The sequence below is a fragment of the Anopheles moucheti genome, chromosome 3 (assembly GCF_943734755.1).
Source record: "Anopheles moucheti chromosome 3, idAnoMoucSN_F20_07, whole genome shotgun sequence".
In the NCBI taxonomy this organism is placed as follows: Eukaryota; Metazoa; Arthropoda; class Insecta; order Diptera; family Culicidae; genus Anopheles; species Anopheles moucheti.
Genome location: NC_069141.1, coordinates 17,555,792 through 17,577,529, shown reverse-complemented (window position 1 = coordinate 17,577,529; position 21,738 = coordinate 17,555,792). Strand labels below are relative to the sequence as shown.

The window sequence follows — 21,738 nt, the reverse complement described above, 5'->3', positions numbered from 1 at the left end:
TTCACACTCCACTCCGCTTCAAAGGGGAAAACACTCTGACGTACATACGCACTTTAGTGCTCATTGCAGGTCATTAATACCGACGTTTTATTACCCTCCGAGCGAAGAAGCATCCTCCCCATTCAAACAAACAACGCCAGGAGGGAAAGTTCCTTTAATCTCCAGACCCACACACACACACACCTTGCACCTTCCAGAAGGTGCGCACGTTAAGCTGGAGGCGCAACTTCATGGCGACAGCCGGAGACATAAAGCGGACACGTAATCGATTTCTACAACTCCCTTTTGCTTTGTTGGCGCGTTTATGGTGGCGTATGGCCGCCGGAAAACCACAATCCTGGAACGCCAATCCGAACGCAACACACAACAAAGGGGGTAGAGCAAGAAGGACGAAGCCGCGCGGTCGTAAAAATCCGCGGACTCGAGGATATTCGAGGTGAATTTTCCACCTCAGTTAACCTTCGGTACGCTGGCCATGGCCGTCTGAAGGACGGAAGGACGCGAACGGCGACCGGGGACGGGGAGATGGTGTCGTCCGCTGGTTGCACACCCTCCAAAATAACACACACACACACAGCGGGGAAAAAGCGGGACCCAAAAAGGTAACCAGCAAACAGAAAAAAAACCAGTACTATCCATCCATCGTCGTGCATCATCAGTTTCGCTAATTTATTATTCTATGACTTTTGGTTCTCTACGGCGTCGTCGGGGGACCTTACTTTCCTAGTTGAACTATTTTCATTCGCTTCGTTCCCGCTTCGTTCTACCGCTTTCTCTCCCGGCAGTGCTGGTGCTTTTCTTCGCCCTCAAAAAAAAAAAAATGCCACTTCGCTAGCCTTTACCAATGCGCGGCGCTATATCGCTCCAGTTCCAGAGCGAGGTTTTTTTTTTCGTTGTTTTTGGAAAATGTTTTCGGATTTGGCGATAGACGGCGTAACACGCGGAATGAAATAAACAGCAACAAAAAACTACACATCAGCGAGAAGGAGTAAGAGATCAACGAGCTTCCACACCAGAACGAGCTTCCACACCAGAAGGTAGGGTTTTTGGGGGGTCCTGACGGGGAAAGTGAAAGAAGGGGTGAGGCCAGCCAAACCAACGTCTGAACAACATAAAACTAAAATCGAGCAATCGTTATGGTGAAAAAACAAAAACTATACCCCACTTTCGAAGGGGAATCCTTCTGCGGGGAAAGCAAAACCTTCTAAAGTCGCCTCTGTGTGTCTGTGTGTACAGTGAGGCATTGTCTATTCAGTGAGGGTGACCGTGGCACGAGAAGCTCCAAACGATGTGAAGCAAATGATACTAAAATATGAAACAGTTCTATCTGAAATGTATACGATTCCGCACCACCCTTTTCCATTCCACCCTCCCCCCTCTAGAACTCCCTCCCTCCCTCCCTTCTCCATAGTCATGGAAAAGGGCCCCCGCGAAAAAGGGACTTGCACACAGCAACACGAATAATCTGCCGTAATGGGCGCGGAAAGTGAAAGTACCTTTACCTTTGAGTAGATGTCAGAGTCCCCAACACCCAACATCAGCGCCCCGCAGTATAAAGGAGTACAAAAACAAGACGAAAACACACCGAAAAACCGAACGCATTTGTTCGGAGCATTACAGACGCCTCCACAAATGGCCATTTTACGCAAAAGGAAGTATTCGTTGGTGCACACACACACCGGTTGTGGACTTAAGTCGCTACAACTACTGCTTTTTCATTACAAAGTAGTTCCCGCGTTGTACCACAACACGCCCTGTTCTCCAGCGACCTGGGCCGGGTTGAATGATGTGGAAGAAAATCGTATGCTACAAATAAATCGATGTGTACACATGGTACAGCAGTCTGTCATGGGTTCCATGGTCGCATGGCGGTCACCATTTGTGCAAATCGTATCGTTTGATACGCTACTAAATGTTTGTATTAGACACACAAATCAAATATTTGCCACACGCGTTCGGTACGGTTTAAGACAAATGCGTGCAGATGTTGTTGGTACACCTTACCTTAACAAATGCTGCTTATAGCCGTACTTTCTCCCATCGATGGCCACTAATATTTCATGCCTTCATACACTTCTCCTTTAGAGGAACAAAAGTTGAGAAAATGATAAATATTCATCGCAAAGCCTCGGGACTGCGACTGCCATCGGAGGTGGTGGTGCTCCGCGAGTGATAAATAATGTTTTAATCTAGTGCCATTCCGACACCCGTCAGGAATCGATTGGAATCGGTCTCACGGGCCTAACTGCGCATAGTATTCAAATGTGTGTACGAATATTCATCTCCTCCCTCCTCACTTTTGGTTTCTTGGTGCGCTACTGATCATAAATGAATGGCAAAATTATGGCGTTACATTCAACTCTCACTTAAAATATGGTTTCTTTTATAGTTTTTGCCCGGTTAACTGCCATGTGCGGAGCTGATTAATTCAAAACGACGGTTGAGGGGGGGGACATTTTATTGACTATTTCCAAATCCGTTCCATTCCATACCAAACGCTCGGCCATTCGAACACACATATTAACCCTTTGTTGTGTCGACGACATCGAGAAATCGCCAACGTGCGAGGGCAACTTCAATCGCTACACATTTTCACCATTTTGGGTCAGAGAGCATGAAGCATTTCTTCTTCACCCTTTTTGTGGAGGAGGGAAGAAGGGGGAGTTCTGACGCTAACGAAGAGGAATTCAATTTCGGCATCGACTAAAGACCGGAACTCATTTCATAAATCACTTCTACCACCACCACCACCACCACCACCAAAACCGTACCATATCGAGATTAGTCAATGCCCGAGTCCATCCATCCCTGGCAGGGTACGCCGCCGCCGCCCGCCCGAGATTGGAAGGGTCCGTAAACACATTGCTTTACTGTTAATTATTATTGACCAGTTTTATAACTTTTGACATGCGATACACGACAAGAAAACATGTGTTCTTGCTTCTAGCTCTACGAAACTTACAATAAGAAGTTGAAGAATAAAAGGGAGAATGGAAAGAATGCTGAGAATTGCTTGGAGTATGCTGATGTGAAGAGAATAGTAACAAGAAACACAGTTTGATAACATTTTTCAGAATAATTTGTAACATTTTCAACCAAACAATCCTTATGTAATTCAATATCCCATCAGACCACTTCCAGGAGAGTCCTCATCCTTCAAGATGAGATGATGATGGTTGCAAATATGACTCACTTATTCTCAATTATTAATTATTAAAATATGATAATACGGTTTAAGCCGTCATAATGGAAGTATAAATAAAAAATATAAATAAAATAATTATTAAAATATATAATTATAAATTACAATAAACACTAAAGGGCCGCATCTGCCAACACTACCTTATGTTATGAACAACAAAACATTCCCACTTCAAAAATCGTTCTCCAATCGAACGAAAATTCTATTGCAAAAATAAGAATAAATATCCATCCGTCGAAAAGTTGTTACATTGCATAAACTGCATCACATGTTTACGATGGATTCCTTCCGCAAAGCCGACAGCGACTGATTGAAAAACTCGATTCCACATTTCCATTACACTTTTTACACACCAACAGCAGCCCGACAGTCGCCGGAGAAATGGAATCGACAGAACAAATTTCTGCACAAATTTCAATCAGAAAGCGGGCGCGTGTCACCACACCAGCGCAAGCAAGAACTGAAGCATGCCCATGGTTGGGTATCTCCGCATCAAGATCGTACCGAACATGCGGCAGAATTTTGCCGAACACAACACAAGCCAAACCACCGCGCGTCGCATCAAACCGACAAACGAGATCGGGGTAGCATAATGCATTATTTGTTTTGAATTTAAATTTCATGCCGGTTCCATTTGCGGCCACATCCTTCACGCAAGGGCGAACTGGAAGAACGTCACCATCACCGCACCTGTTGTGGAACGATAGGGCGGCCTAGCTAACTTTCAATCTGCTCTACCCACAGGAGAGACCCCAGCGGAGATCCCCGCCACCGAACAAAACGAACTCCGAGTCAGTTAGTGCGTTCTCCTGGGGATCAAGTTTGTTTGGTAAAGTTTAACCCGGCGGCGGCGGCGGCGGCGGCGGCACCAAGGCACACGGCCACGGGAACCTTTCACATCTTCGTGCGAACAGTTCGCGCGAATCCTGAGCGAACGAGAGCCAGAGCCGTGGGGGTTTTTTCTCGCGAACGCGATCATTTGCCGCCGTTCCGAGTTGTGAATTTACAAAAAGGGAAAATCTGTCAGGGAAAAAATAATTGACTTTTACAACAAACTTCCCCTTTGGCAGGGTAACAACAGCAGCAGCAGCAGGAAGGAATTGGTCTCAAATAAAGATGCAACGATGGCGACACCGTGGCGACCGGGACCCTATTTGACATGTGAATTAATACTTTCCAAGAGAGAGAGAGAGAGAGAAAGAGAGAGAATAAGAGTTTCTTAAAATGGAAAACAAAATATCAACAAAGTTGCGACACAGTATTTCACAATTAAATCTAAATATACGGAACTTAATTTTGTCCACTTTCCAGCTAGAATTAAATTACATTCTCAATGGACTTCTAACTCCAACTCAACCAACAAAAAAAGAAACTCCACCACAAAGCGGCATATTAAACACCCCACAGCAAACCCAGCAAGTTCACATTTGGCCGCCAAACCGCAGTGTTTCTTGGAGCAAAAAAAAAACAAAGGGAACTCACTCACCTCAACCCAAAGCAAAAAAAAAAAAAGGACCACGGTCCGCGAGGTCGAAAGCACACCACCACCACCACCAACCGCAAAAAAAACCTTTATCTAAGGACATCCATCTGAAATGTTTATTGCGTAAATATTTAAGCGAAACATTTTGATCAAATTCACCTCGTACGCGTCACCCATCCGGGATACACATACCGGTGGTAGTAGTTTTCGCGTACGAACTTCAACCAAAAAACAAAAACAGAGAGACAAACCTGTCCCCAAAGCGAGGAGCACCAGCAGCAGTATGGCCCCAGTTGTACCGGGGTGTCTCGGGGGAGTTGGGAAAAGTCGCCACACTCCTCTTATCCGATCCACGGCGATGAGGAAGCGCGGAACCAACCGCTAGCAGCAGCGGTAGCCGTGTACACGTTGAGTAAATATTTGCCCTTCTTTCTGCAGAGGGAAGCATCACAACCGTTACAGTTCCATTCTGACTGCTGGGACGACGTTAAGGACGATGGATTACTTACTTTCACCGTCGTCGTCGTCGTCCTGGGGAACAGTTCGTGTTTCGTTCTAACCCTGTCTAAGGCCCCAAGAGCACTTTCTCCCAGCACTGTCCGCCGGGTTGAACACAACTTGCGTACTTCCTTTTTGCCAGCTAGAAGACAGAGCATTAGCCCGGTTTAGATGAAGAAGCGAATGTGCACAATACGTCTTTTACGTCGTCGGTAAAAGCAAGTAAAAGTGACTAAGAGTGACTAGTAGTGCACAAATGTGCGCACCACCACAAAATTTCTTCATTCGAGTAAAATGTCATAAAATAAAGTAAAATAAAAACCCGGAGAATATAAAAACCAGTAACACGCACATCGTAAACCATTTTTCGGCCCATTTTCCGTCACAGAGGGGGTCTCTGCGCAGTGTCACCGTTTGGGTGCTGCTGCCCGTCCGATGTGTCTCCTTCAGTAAAATTGGACCATCCCGAAGAAGAGAGCGAAAAAAAAACACACTCCACCAACTAACGTTCTTTTGATCGGGAGTAGTTTTTTAGTCATGTACCGTCGTAAAGCGTCCGCTTCGGTTTCGGTTTTGTAATGTACGCGGTGGCGCGCGCTGGAGACAATTTCCTTACCCACCCCCTTACGGACGTTCTATTTTCCCAAAATTTTCCCGCCATTGTTTCTCATGCAAACTCAATTTCCTGTTTCCTGCCAATACAACACACACACACACACAGGCACCAACCGAAACCGAAAGGATTTGCCACCAGGCGGGACAAACAAACACCCCATCGGGAACATCCACAGGCGTGGCGTGTGAAACGCATTGATTCAAAAGTTCGCATCTACAGCATCGCAAATCATTTTTTTTTCCCATACGCCAACCGGAACCGGAAAAGCCTAGCGAAGTGAGAGAGCATACAACAGAACGGAAGCGACGGTAGCTCACAAATAAAGCCTGTGCCCAGTGCCCGGACACACTTGTTGTGATGGTGGTAGTTTTAACCCGTGGGATGGCGCAGAATCTCCTGCCCTCGAGGATCCTGCGCGCCCGGTGGAAGTGCCTAAATCCGAATTGCGAACAATCAGCGATTCGTGGAAAGGAAAACCCATATCGGGGGGGGTCCATGATCCTGGGAACCCTGAGCGGATATTCATTTAGGTCGCCGCTCATACATGTGTGTGTGTTCCATGTTTTTTCCCGAGCTGCTCGCTCGCTGCTCGATCATTCCGCTGATCCGGTGGGAAGTGATTATTGGTCGATTGTTTACTTTTCCACATCCTGCTGCAAAAGGAAGGCATCGTTCCTGCTCCGGTTTTGATCGGGACACACTTTTGTTCCCTGTTTTTGTTGTTGCTCATCGTGTCCCGTGTCATCTCGTGGCGTTCCACGAAACACAGCAGCGTTGTAATTGGAACGAACTTTTACCTACCGTGAAGCATGGGAGCGCTTGAATGTGATGAGATGTAAATTGGGAACAACAAACCAAAACGAAAATAAAGTAGCAAACGAAGCGGGCCTCAACAAAAAAAAACATCACTCCACACACACACAAACACACCACATAGATCGTAATTATGCCGGATCTTTAATGTATGTATGCGTATGTATCGATAGACCGTGCCGCAGTCGTGTCAACCCGTATCCGAGCGATCCCATGGATGGGAAAAACCGTGCACGGGAAGGATCACATTACCGATAACGCCTGGTTTCAGTTTATTCACGCGTATGAATTCGCCTTGTTACGGGTGTAAACTTAATCAATTTTTACTTCAATCAGAAAAAAAACATACACAAATCTTTTTTTTGTTTGCCAATAGGAAATGTTTGTTTTAGCCGTGAAAAAGGAGCATCCGGAAGCACTTCCCACGAACATTCGTTGCTGCTAATTACGCTGCTTCGTTACATGAGGATCGATGCAGAGAAAAGGGATAATAACGTGGAATATCGAGCAGAAACTGATACATTGGGTAAGAATTTTTCATTTCCGAATTGACTTGAGCCGATACCTACCGGCCCGAAAAGTACCGGCCTTACCCTGTCGTCAGTAAGCAGACGTTGGCAGAAAGCACGATGGCTAAACCATATGGTGCCTGAGTATAATTTATTGGCCAACGGTCGTCAAACGCAGGGTTTTTTGTTCTTGCCTCACAGCCGATGGCAATGATTGACTCCCGGGATCGGAATACGGACACCCAATCAATTAGACGAGACGGGATTGCGGACGATTAAACAACCTAGCTCTATACCCGGAGTGGGCAAGAAATTATCAATCACTCAAACCTATCAACTGCACACTGGCGCGCGTTCGATTACCCGGTTCGGTTCCGGAATCGCAACAGAGATAACCCCCGGGTTTTGGATAAGGATTCCTGGTGGCAAATCTTGGGACGCACACACACAGCTCATCGAAGGTTTCCGTTCGCATTGCCGTTTTCCACAATCGTACGGTATCGTTCAATCATTTGCTAACCACACATACACATACCGACCGAAAACAACCGAAACCAAACCTAAATACACATCCCCCGGTAGGTACCACATGACCTCCTTTTTTTCCCCCCGCCCCCGTTCGGTCGGGTACGCTTACGCACCGCGTCGAAAGCGCCGAGCCGTAGCAAAAGCGTTATACCCGTATACGCAATTTATACGCAACTTAATTATGCAGCTATTTTCAGCCATTTTGACACCATACGCAATTCTACGTGGGGGGGGCCAGCAGTGAATTGAAGACCTGTTCCTTTTTGCCAACACCGGAACGATGAGAACTTCCGCACGACGTGAACGGAGCGGCATTTGCTGTACGCATAAATCGTCTGGCCCCCTTTACCCGGGGGGGGGGGGGGGGGGGGGGGGAGGAGAGAGGAGGGGGAAGTCTTTACCACCCCCTCCCCCCTTTCGCAATTCACACCTCCCGGGACCGCCTGTTCGCACCTACAAACAAACCGGTCCAAGAAAGCTCCGAAGCGCTCCGTTTTCTTCTAGGACGAACCAGAGGGGAAGCGAAATATGCGATCGAACACCGAACCACCGGGTGCCTTCTTCGAGACACCCTGGTACCAATGATACCGATACCCACCGGAACGCACAACCCATCCAGAACTCTATCAATCATCGAAGGACCATCAGGCAAATGGCATCGAAAAATGAGTAGGACCAAAAATAAAAACAGCACTACATTTAACCTCACAGCCTGGCTTTTCCAGCATTTTGCAGCTATATAGGCCCTACCCCATTTGCTAGGGGGAAAAATGGACGAGAGGTACGAGACATTCCATCCAAAGAAACCCAAGCCTCTTCGTAGCGGTAAAACTGAAAACAAAACAGTCAACACCAACAAACCAATCAGAGACCCTCTGACGCTTCCCTCGGCGAAGAAGTTCTGCTCTCATTTCCCAGGTCCCGTTTCAGGCGCTTCGGATGGTTATGGTTCATTAATAACAATCGATTACACCGTTTAATGCTTTCAAAATGATGCGAAGGTGTATCCGTCGAGGGTGTATATTCGAGGGAAGGAGCCCAAGAACCAGCGACAATGTACCGTTTTGGAATGGAATTGAACTACACACACACACTACTGCCCGATTTCCCGTGTTTTCATTACATTTGAAGAGATTGTGTGTGTGTTTTTTTTGGGTAAAGAAAAATGATTAATTGATTGGCACCTTCCCCCAACGGGGCCACAAAATTCCCGACTCTACTAGCTAAAAACTAACCTCTCCGGTATATATGGTTCCGGATCTCACCGTATATGGTGGTGGATACGTAGTGAGCGGGGACTTAAACGGCATTGTGTTTATGTTTCGTTCCGGCCTGTCGAACCTTACTATCCGCGAGATCTTCATTACCCACAGGTCCTGCCGCGGCTCAGGAATTGCGATATAAGAAAGAAAAACCAATAGCCAGGATCCCCATATCTAATGCACCCTGCGTATTTTCATTACACACCGGTAAAGCGGGTTCATTCGTTTCCCGGCAATTAGCTGCCACGCTGTACCGGTACAGCATGTGCATATGCCCCCCTTAAACCCATGTAACACGGCGCTTGATTGCTTGTTAAGATTACAGCTAAATGCTTACAACCGGCACCATTATGTGACGATGCCTCGCACAAGCCGGCTCTCAGTGACACCACGTGCCCCCCCCCGGGAGTTGGAAGAATGGAGAACTATCGGAGCCACCCGGTGGTGGTAACCGTGCAATGCCAGGTGTAACCTATCCATACCCGATGAGCGTCATACGTTTCGAATATTGATGGATGAACGGAATGATTATAAGCCCGACGGAACGTATCACAAGACGCCCCGTTCCGAAGCCAAACGCAACGCCACTGACAGCCCCGTGATGATTGATTTGTTTGGTGGAAGGGAAGTGAAAAAAAAAGAACGGCTCGAACGACTGCGATGGATGATCCAGTTTGTTTGGACCCTCATTCCAGGGCACATCGGTGCGCCATGGTGTTTGTTGTTTGCTGTGTAACATTTCACCCGAAGCCAATCACTAAACTTGACGAGAATTCGTTCCAGCCCGTAAGCGTTTTCGAGGGGGCTTCAAATCAAGAACATAATTAATGGTCACAAAGCAGCGAGTCGCTTACTTGCTTCTCGTCGACAACAATAAACGCATATTGGAAGGCATCTATATTACACACTTCCTAATTGGCACAATTCAATTTCAATGCACTCACTCCCCATTGAGGCTTACTTCATCTCAATAACATCCAGAGTCGTCCAGTTCTGCAAAATCATCATTTATGCAGTCGAAACGTCCAGCATACGAACGAAATGTTATGCATTTCTATCTTTTTATCACCACCGCAGTGTAAATTTCTTGTTCCCCTCCACTCAAAGGCGTCCTTAAGTCTACGCAACGCAAACCGTCTCAGCTAACATTAAGCGTCTGCTGCGAGCAAATGCGTCAGTAAATAAAACCATCTCTTCAAGTATTTTTATGCAAACCGAACGACATTAACGACTAGTGTAAATAAAATCACAAAATCACACTACAGCAAAACAAACAATCTAAACGCATACGCCAGAAAGTGTAAAGCATGGATTAAAAGGATGTAAAAACCACTAGAATAGAGTGTACGGGCCAGAGCAAGTACTGCGGTGTGTACCAAACTTTTACATATTCAACACACTTGGTACAATAAATTTCTACGTAAAGCAAAACCTCACTCATGTGCCCTGCCGATTCTTCGGCTCTCGGTCCTCCCCGGTCGCTAGACGCTAGCAAAAATTATACTAATCAGCCAACGTTCGGAAGAATCCACGCGTCAAGGGGGAGCCACACATTTGATGAAAGTACCCGAGCACGAAAGGATCCAAGCAAATCTCTCCAAGACATTCCAGTTTATGCAGCATTTTTGCGAGTATGTGTGTGTGTGTGTGTGTGTGGATTTAATGCGCCCAGGGAAGATCAACTCAATCTCGCAAAGCGGATGACAGTTTACGATGCTTTGCATGGTATGAATGTGAAATACCTATCGATCCTTCGCATCTTCTGTGCGATGAAAGGCCGCATCTCATTGACACACACACACACACACCCAGGGTGGGTTTGATAAAAGGACCGCTAGCGCGTGTAACAACGCGACGGAGGGAATTGATGTCTAGGCGCCGTTACGCGCCTGTAAGGTGATGCAGCGAACGAAACCCTGTCACTACCGCTCCCGGCAAATCAGTTGCCCATAATTGGCCGCTCACGCTGTTTGTAAGCATGTTGAGGCATGGTGGTGGCATGCGTGATTTTCCAACGGGATGCTGAATGTCGACCTACTTTCAGCAGTGTCGAGAGCGCCTTCATTGTACTGCTCGATGGATTTCTTATCAAATTAGGTGCATCGGTGGAGAAAGGATTCATCCTATCCTGTATGGCCTTTACAACAGAAAGCATTCTCATACTGAAATAAATATTAAAAATAAAAACACATTAATTAAACAACTCTCTCAGGAGATTTCTTAAAAGTGTAGCCAAATAAGTCATACCTTTTAATAAAAATATCATAACTGCTACTAAAAATGCGCTTGTAATTATGCATCCTTGTGTAAAAATGAATAACATAACAAGCAGAATTTGGGATTCCATCCATCTACGGAAAAAAGGGGTTCCACAACAGCATACATTCATCACAGCGTGTTCTTTGCATTCATTCTCTCCACACATGCTGATGAACCTCCTGGATTCTTCTGGTTCGAGGGGTTCAAGAATCTGAAACGGTGAAGCTTACATTATCGTGCCCTCCTCCCCCAGGAACATTATACCTTTCTCTAGTTGCAGGCATCTCTGCAAGTCTCACTGCATCCAAGCACAACACACAAAACAGACCAAAAGGTCTGCGGTGGTGTGTAGCGTCAGCTAGTGGCTGGCTGGTGTTAGTAAACTCACCCTTACAGCGCGCAACCATCAGTAGGGATGTAAAGCTGTACGTACGGGTGTGGGTGTGTACGATTGTCTACTGTCATCCACACCCCCCATGCCGCCCCCCCTGGTCTTCCGGTCGACGGCAAGGATCGCACCCAGATCGAAAAGGGACGATAGTGACGAGTTGGAAAATATGTATTTTTTGTTTGCAATTCCAATAATAATAATACAACGCTCGCCCGATGTTCCCCTCCGAGCGAGTTACAGTGGTTTCGCTCTCACCGAATTTTCCACCCAAAACTATCTATATCTCACTCAATCTTACACCCCGGTGTTGTTGCAATCTTTCCGTCTCATGGTGTCTCTCTAGTTCTTTCCTTTGTTACGCGCTCGGCGCTGGCAATACTGGGTGAAAGGTGAAAAGAAAATTGCCGATGAAAAACCGGACTAAAAGGTGAGAATGAACTGCTGCGTTGTGACGGAGAGCCTACGGTTTTGCTCAGCAGCAGCAGGCTCTCGGGGCCCCGGACATGCGCACTAGCACATCCCGTGTACCGTGTTAAAAAGGACGATGTCCGTAACATGTGGCATGGTGTTATGGAAATATTTTTGCTTCCCTAAAACTTCGCTTTTACAGCGTCACTATCCTAACGGTGGGCACTTTACCTTCTCCCGTCCTACCCCCTTTTTCAGTCGGCGTTTGTTTGGTCCACTGGAAGGGACTTGTTGGTAGCTACCAGTTGGTACCAAGTGAGCAACCTTGGTGGGGAAATAGACGAAAAAAAAAATGGGTAAGTTACCACCACCAAACCGGGATGGGTAATTTCGAAAGGACTTGGCGTTCCACAGATGCACCATACAACTTGGACACTTGAAGGGGAATGTTTGCAGGGATGCTTTATCGCGATCATAATGCTATCAACTTCAAAAAGAATAAATCAACTTTAAGGCAATTTTAGCAATAGCAATTAAGTCACTGAAGGAATGTTCTATAATATTGAAAACCTCAATAAACTCGTCTAACATCGCGGAATACTTTCGTAAGGCTTTATCGTGAAGATCAGACACAAGTAAACATCCTTTTTAGTAGACTTTAAGTGAGATGACACAAAGCACTACGACCCGCTACCTCTTATTCCTCGTAGTCAGCGAGATCGTTTGCTTGGCAAACAAAACAAACGCCCCTGGACGCAAGGTGAAATGCTTGAAAAAGCCATCTACACACCCACGGTACGGATCTTGTGCAAATACGCAGAAACAGTTATCGTCACCATCAGCATCATCATCATCCCGTACTGGAATTCCCCCTTTTCCATGTCCACAGGGAAAGTGAGGAGCAAGGAGATGTTGCAAGAAAGAAAACAACTTGGATCCCTAGAACTCGCTAGATGTCCTTTCTCCCATTGCTCATCAACCGTCCAAGTTCGGTAAAAGTGCGCGATATGACAGCATGGTGGGTGCCGGTGCACTTAACCACCACTTTCCACACACCCGAGAGATGCCCCAAAAGCGGGCGGTGCTGACTCCGGATGGGTACAACGATGATACCAAAAAAAAAGGAGGAAAAAGTGCACACATAAAGACAAAGAATCGTTATTGCCCCGAAATAAAAACAACGACAAAACGGAACGGTAATGGTGCCAACGACAATGCTGTGGGGAGTGGGGGTTTGCAGTAATAGCTCAAAACACACCAAAGCCGACCAAGCGCTCCAAGGACGTGCCATACCCTCTCGCCGGGCCATACCGTTCGGAACACCCGTTACCACACCGTTTGCCGGTGGTAGCAAAGCACAGTCGGCGGCGTAGTGGTTTACAGCAAGCGTAAACTATGGTATTATCACCCACGGTGAGTGGCCCCGACGAGCGGATGCCTTCTCAACGTAGTGACGATTGGAACTGACAAGGAACGGAAAACACAGATCAAGATGTGGCAATAGTCGTTACTACCATTCGGGGCCGATTTTGCCTGCCCGCGTCTGCTTTGTGGGAAAACGATCCAAGAAATGTGATCTAACGCTACGTATTGTGCAAGCAGCAGGAGATGGTCGTTTCCTGCCCGTTTTTTCCCTGCATCGAGTTTGCCTCCTTTGCTATTTCCACTTCCGACAGAAGCCGTTCGATAAGAAACAACAACAGCAAGAAAAATCTCCAGTTCAATTCGATTTAATTCCACATCATGGTGGATTGTAGCGTTGACTGTTACTTGCTGCTTCGGTGTCTTGCCCTCACACATACACAGCAACGTTCAGGACATTCTGATATACCCTTGGAGTAGAGCCCCCAACCTATGAAGCAACCCAATTTCGATTTCTTTCAAGAAGCTACTCGACCACTTTAACGATATGGCGATATGTTGCACAGTATTTCAAACCCACTGCGAGGAGGCACTAGTTTTGGGCAGGTGTTGAAAGTTTCCTAATTTTTCCACCACGTGCTACACACACACACACATACCGAAAACCGGACAGAAGGCACAGTAATCGAATTCTTCGAATGCAACCACCAAAGAGCACACGGAACCAGCTGGAACTGCACAAGTAAGCACTTATGAAATGAAAGGGGCAATGTGGGGCAACCGGGTGCAATATACTTGAAATGGTGCCTTCAGGGCAATACGATGATCGTAAAAAAAAAAAAAACACCCCCAAGGAATGAAACCGGGATTGAATCGATCCGGGTTCAACACTACTGCAAGATGGGACACCCAAAAGGGCATTCGACCGGACAGTGTGCAGTTTGGAAGTGATTATGACTTCGAATGCTACCAATTCTGATTCCTATGGAGACGCCTGGTCGGAGGTTGTGTCATTATTCTAAGTTACAAAACCATATCATACAAGTTTATCATAATCAATATCATTCTTATAGCATCTCACCATAAAGAATTCAATTTAAGGATATTATTCTAAAAATTCATTATTATCAAGAGAAATAAAATTACATTAAAGCATGACTACACATTTTCACGGAGCGAACAGTCAAAAAGAGCCAGAAACAAATATCGTTTCACACTAGAACTGAAAGCCACACCGACCCGGGGGCGGCTGAATTCCAAAGGTAAGCAATACGAACGATCACTACTGGGTGGGAAAATATGCAAGGAAATGGAAATCACCATTACGGCCGTGCCCTGTACACCACCAAATCTCACACCTACCTCCACAAGGTGTCTCGATGTTCGGTTGCCGGTTTACTCAGATCCCTCAGGAGAATGCATGAATGTCTTCCCCGGGGTTGTATCCAACGGGGAACAAGACACGGGTGGATGCGCTATTGAATTCGATTTAAATTTTTATTGATTTTATTTACACATCGAATGCCTCGGAATTGCTGGTGCGCTGTATTCCGGGGTCAGCAGATGTGAACACCGGAGAATGATTATCAGACCCCTCTCTCTCTCTCGGCAAATGCGGGAAGGCGTTCAAATCGGACGTCCGAAAAATGTCTTCGAATTTTCAAAGGAAAAATTTATTCAAATTGACCTCTCCTGTTGATTCCAGCTAAAGGGGTTCCAGTTGTGGTTGTTGAATGTTCTTTTAATGGCTATTTTACCACAATTTTCTCCTGGGATTCATACTTTCCGATATTATCATAACGTTCTTTAACAGCTGCATTTGATGTGGTGTGTGATTATTCCTTAGGTACAGCTAAACCAATAAGTCTATCACTTACCCCGCGGTAGTCCCTTCAACTCGACGCTTCTGCTGCGCGACCACTTGATTGGGGTCAGCCACTGGAAGAAAAAAAAAACAGGAAAGAACGGAAAGGGTAAAATAAATAGACGAAAATTAAAATCCACTTGAGAACATGCAAATCAACATCAGCACAAAGGTAACAATCTCCCACCCGAACCCCGTGTTATTGATGGGTAAACAAATCCGGAATCATTTTCACACGCCCCTGACACACACACACACACAACTGTCACATCAAAAGCACCCGCGACCGGCACACTTTCTGGACGCTCGGATGCCTATTTCAATGGTGTGCACACACACACACACACTTACCGGTGGTGCCGGCGTATGCCGTATCAAAGCCATAAACTCCGTAGCCCCACATCGTGTCCCCCCCCCCCTGGTTCGCGAAAGGGGGATAAACAACTGTCCACCGAATCCGGTTAGCGCCTGAACTGACAGCGAATGAATGGTGCCGATTTGGAATGTGGGGTGCGAAAATTCTACCAATCTGGCAGCACTTTTTTTACTTTCAATTATTCTCCCCAGTTCTCGCAACCACCTGTGCGGGGCGTAATAAGCAACAGAAGAAAAAAAATAACGAAGATTGTCCTGTCTATTGCTGTATTACAGCTTCCTACGCAGAAGAATTTGCAAGAAAAGCCGGAAAACAAACCAGAACACAAGCACAAATCCCCTTTAATTGATTGGATCGCGTACAGTTTTCAATTGCCCCGGTCGGTTTAGGGTAACCCGCAACACAGCACTTCTAACGGGGGCTAATTAAAATCGAACCATCGATATCGCCAATCAACACCGCACGCCACCACCACGCACACAGACTAGACGCGCACATTTTTGTTTGCTCTCTCGCAGGACACAATCGGGAAAGCGTTTCGTCGTTCGGCGAAAAAAAAAAACAAGGTACGGACATCAGAGATGATGAGTTTGAGCTGGCGAAAGAATGCAGGAAAAACGACTACGAGGGGTCCCGGCTCGAGTCACGCACACAACCGAAACCGGACGCTGACAACAAGAAAAAATCCCTTTGAAACGAGATTCGGTCTCACAACGTTCCATCATCTCGATCCGCATCCAGGAAGATGCTCGCGCTCTCTCAGAAAGCAACACTTCTTCCCCTTTCTGGACGCGAACGAACTAAGTCACTCACTCGTTTGCCATAAGGAACGGAAAATGCACGCGTGAGCAAATGGTTCACTCCCACTCCCCACTCGCCTCCCCTCGTCCCCGGAATGCTCCACCACCAAAAAAGGAGAGCTGAAAGTGCCCCGGTGTAGGGAGACACCATTCAACCCACCAGCAACGACGCTGGCACGCTGCTGTCCATTTTATCGGTTCTCGGGAAATGCGCATGACCTGTACCGTTCGTGATAACAACGCCAGACCAAGCCAGGCTGCCGCCTGGAGTCATTCAAACGGAATCGTAAGGCGCTTTTCCCCAAAAACCCGTCCACCCGGGGTGGCTTGGGGGAGCACTGGGATGTGCGAAGGATATCTCAACGTTACCTGCCCCGCAGGTATTGCTATGCTGCTGCGCACAGTACCGACTACGACACCCCAAATCGTTGTTCGCCCGATCTGCCAACCTTTTGGGGCGACAGTCGTGAGCGGCACGGGGCCGGTTTGGGGATGAAAGCGAGAGCCGTGTGGAGGTTGATTAGATTAGGTCCATTAGTATGCAAACCACGATATGCACAGTATATACCCGTGTCTCACGTGTTGTACCCATGGCACGGGGACGTAAAACTTCCGGTAGCAACCATCCCCAAAAACCAACTGGCCCTTTACTTTGAAGCCAACGGATGCGCCCCGGATGCGGGTTGGGGTTTTGCACGGGCAGTGCACGGGCAGTGTGGCAGGATGGAGTAAGAACCTTTTGCTACCGGACCAAGATGAGCACAGTGTGTTGCCGAATGCAGTTGATAATCCTTTAGATGGGTCTTGTTGGGTCCTTCTTTTTCTTCACATGTAAAACAAACACAGTAGTGCACTTAATTACATACTGCTGCAGATGTGCTTCAATGCTCAAAGATTGGACCTTTCTCACACCTTTCTCAGTGACGCTGTACGTTTATTCATCTAAAATGAGAATAAGAAATATTATTTTGCCGCTATCAAGTCTATTAGCGGTCAGCTGATCCGGAGACCAAATAACCCATCTGAAAGTTGCTTACCCTTTGTTGATGACGCCTAAGTCGGATCGTTGCTCCGGAAGAAGAAGAAAAAAGCCCGCCGAAACATGTCCGTGTGCACGTGCACAAACCGATCAACCAATAATTACCACGTACACCAGCGTTTCAAGGCCCTCGTTCTCCCATCTTCAACTGCACCAGGAGGAGCACTCGGATGCTCGGAAAGGAACCTGTTCCAAAACCGAAAGGAAAAACAAGTCCATCCAACACACAGCCGCACACGCACACAAACACATGGGACGTTCTACTTCCGCCAGCAAACGTGATCGTGGAGCGTGTGCCTCTCACGCGACCGTGGCGCATGATTGGAATTATAACAAAAATTAGGATGCAACCGTCATGCCGTCATATCGACAGGCGCCATACACCGACACAAAACCCCCCGCGGTGCGCGGTGTATCCCAGCACAAAAACCGCTCCAGACAGGACATCATCATCACCGGGCGCGTCAAGGGCCGAATGAATGTCTTTCACGTCCCAAACCGTTTCGTTGCCCTTTTGAGCAAACGTGCCGAAACGTGGCCCGTGGTGGGCATGGGTGGAACTGGCCACGACCAGGCCCAACATGGAGCAGAAATACACGTTCGGAACGGGAATGGTAACAACGACCAATACGAAAAAGGGGGAGAAGCTCACCGAAGAAACGTAACGCAACCCGAATCACGGAACACGCGCCCCATATACCCAATATCCGTGCGATAGTGCTAGTGGGAGGACACGGGAGCAAGGCGGTGGTGGTCTTTCTTAGCTTTTCTTAGTTAATATGTGCGGCAGCATGCATTATACTTTTCGTGCCCTCCCGACCGGCCGAGTGCGGGTGTGTACGGTCAAGGATACGGAGGAGAGCGTTCACTTCGCAGGTAACGGTGGGTCAACCTTCTGCCTTTTTTTTTTCTTTGGACTGTTTCCTTGCTTGAACCTGCGTGCGTCCTTGAAATATGTCTCCCACCGTTTGTCGAACCAGTTCACGCACCGAGCGAATCCGACCGAAAGGACAAGCCTGCTCCCAGTACCACCACCATATGTGTTATATGCAGAACACGGATCAAACCACAATAAGAAACAACGGCGAGCACGATCCACCGTGGATGCTATCTCCGTTTAGAGGATGTGTTCTCGCCCGACCGCGCTTTACCGGACATTATCTACCGACCCGGCGCACCGGCGGATGGCCGGGCGAATCCGGTGGCGAATCATCGATTTCATTAAATTTCTGAACAGGAACGAAAAACGGAACGGAACCGCCGGCTATGTCGGGGGGAGGGGGGGATCGGGGTTTTCCATTGCTCTTTCTGTTCGGGTTCTCTTCCGTACAGCTTTTGCAGCACGTTCACCGGCATCCACTTCCGCATTGCAAAAACCCCGCGTTAAAAAAGTGCCTGCCGTCTGGACATGCCCCCCACACACACACACAAACGCTCCCATTACGGAGGAAAGTTGTGTCGTTGAGGTGTCGAACGGTGGGGGGGGTTGATGATGGGGTGTGTTGGCGGATCAGGACACTCTCAACTCGAGCAAAACCGCGATGGCGCACGTTCGGCACGAAAACGGCCAATCATACCCTTCCCGCCCACCGAATCGCCCACTCCTCCAGACAGGGAACTCCCTGCTAGCACTCGCTCGCTCTCTCTCTCTCTCTCTCTCTCTCTGTCTCTCTTCCTCTCAAACACAGTCGATGAAACGAAATATGGTTCAAGGTCGGATCTTTTCATCACACCGTAATACTACGAACAACTACTACGTGTGTACCGCTTCCCGTCCCGTCCACCATCCCGGCACCCGACACCCGGCAGGGTGGCACATTCAATTGGCGGTTCGGCAGACTGGGATTAAAAGACGGAAAACACGGACGAACCACCCCGGTTCGTGACGGTTCATTCACAATTTTTGTGGCCACAAGCAGGCTCCATCACCACCACACGCCTTCCCACCAACGAAGCACGAGGGACACGAACCACAAAAAAGGTCGGCAAAATACATATCCGAGACATTCGTGTGACATTCGTGTCACACCACGCCACGGTTCCGTCATTAGCCCAAGCGGTAAGAGACGATCGTTGCTAACCCATCCCGTGTGTCATTGGACACGTTGGCGGTGTTTCGCTTCCGGGGTGAGATTTTTCCGCTCGTGCAACACACAGTGGGTCACTGGAGAAACGAACACAAAATATGTCAATATCGGGTGAGTATCAGGGAAAACTGTGGGTTGACCTGCGGCAAAAAAAAAAACTCATGCTACCCGCACGGACACCACGCGGTTCGTTGACGTGTTGCAAATATTGAAAGCGAAAGTGCATGCCAATCGGTATTCGTGCAGGGGTGCGGGGGTTGGTGGTTTGTTGGGGACTTCTAAGTGGCGCAGGACTTCATAGTTCAACCTACTTCGAGAGTGTAATGAAATGGCACGTTAGAATTCGTTGAGCAAAAGACAGAAATGGCACGCCCGTGCTAAACAGTTGATGAACGATTACGAACAGAGTATCCAGAACATCAAAATAATTTAAAACAATGCCAGATACAGTACAGTACAGCTCTATACTGTTATATGGATCATCTTCCTGAGCTTGTTGCGTGGGAAAGAATAACCAGAAGAGAATAGATTGAATTGAATTTCATTTGTTTAGAAAGTTTTCAAAACGTTTGGAACAAAAGATCGGGAGCTCTTATGTAAAAAAAACTGCAATACTTGTACTGCATGCATTTAGAGGTCATCTGACAGCAGAAGTTAAACAATTTGCTGCTCAAAACAAAAAGTATCTGGAAGTCTTTTATAGAGGTCTTACCAGTCAACTGCAACCACTGGACGTTCGCCTCAACAAACCGTTTAAGAGTTTTATAACAGAAGAATGGAGCAAGTGGATACAAGGGGCTGATTACAATCTGACTCCTTCAGGAAAAACAAAAATGGGGTCTTTTCTACATGAAGAGGTGTCAGCGAAGCGATTGTCGCCAAATCCTTTAAAAAAAAAAACGGAATGAGTAACAATCGTGTAACTGAGGGTGATGCAATTTATGAAGATACTGATGACGAGGATGGTATGGAGGATATGGAAGAATATTATGAATCGTAATGTTCCAAATTAATTATAACAATTAAATTGTTTAGAAAAAGGAAAAACATCTTTTTTTTATAATTGATAATTCATCTGGAGAGTCGTTATACACGCGTAGTTGTTATATACGCTAAAATACGGTAGTTTTACAGCTAGCACACTGCAGACTGTGCTCTATCGAACTCGCTACTTCAATCGTCAGTTTTCCGAGGATTTGTCATATCCAGACAACCTGTTTGGTAAAGTATTTGTTTAAGCTATTCAGCAATTCAGCTTTAAAAAAGGGATGAGGGACTAGGTTTAAGTTGACTTGAAGTGATAAGCTCACTAGAAACATCAGAACACTGAATCGGCAAGTGCTCTCGATTGTGAGTTGCTTTGAGCACTCCTGCATCTGCCCAAGATCACTAAGCAGGTTTAACGCATGATAAGTAAATGAGTCAATAGTTCTGGTGAGTAGTTCTGGCGAGTAGTTACAGTTGGTCCAGAAGTATACTATTTCTACTTGGCTAATGCATTTACTGTGCTTATATTATGTTAGTCCTGTGTATTGTTCAGATTATTATTCAGATTATTTGATCTTTCGATCTTTGAAATTTCGATTATATCTTCGTTTCGTGTACTACATGTAACAGGTGGGCTGATAATTGTTTGGCCTATGACAGTAAAACACTCTTTTTTGGCCAAATTATTTTTTTTGTATTCAACATACGTCCCTTCAAGGGCGATACACCGATTTTAGCGGTATTTAAATTTTTCGATACCCTTTTTGTAGTAGTATTTGTCCTTTGCCTCAAAAAAGGCCTTTGTTTCGGCGATCACCTCTTCATCCGACGAAAATTTCTTCCCAAAGAGCATTCTTCTGAGATCTGACAAATGGAAATTGTCACTGGGAGCCATATCTGGTGAATACGATGGGTAGGGAAACCATTTGTAGCCTAATTCATGATTTTTTGCCATTGTTTTCACTGATTTGTGGCACGGTGCGTTGTCTTGGTGAAGCAATTTTCTTTTCTCTTTAAATATGGCCATTTTTTGGCGATTTCGTCCTTCAAACGCTCCAATAACTTGATATAGTAGTCCTAATTAATGGTTTTTCCTTTTTCAAGATACTCGATGAAGATTATTCCTTGCGAATCCCAAAAACCTGACGTCATAACCTTCCCACCTGATTGTTGCGTTTTCCCCGCTTTGGAGCAGGTTCTTCGCGTCCAGTCCACTCGGATGACTGTCTATTGGACTTTGGAGTGACGTGGAGA

At 46.7% G+C, this 21,738-nt stretch overlaps 1 protein-coding gene across 1 annotated transcript in view; it reads right to left on the bottom strand.

Annotated features, from left to right (window-relative positions):
• Positions 1-21,738, bottom strand: part of LOC128306026 (aryl hydrocarbon receptor nuclear translocator homolog) — a 192,728-nt gene that overhangs the window by 161,501 nt on the left and 9,489 nt on the right. Inside the window, exon 2 of the mRNA XM_053043708.1 lies at positions 15,209-15,269. The gene's annotated coding sequence lies outside the window, so the exon portion shown is untranslated. The remainder of the gene's footprint in view (positions 1-15,208; positions 15,270-21,738) is intronic.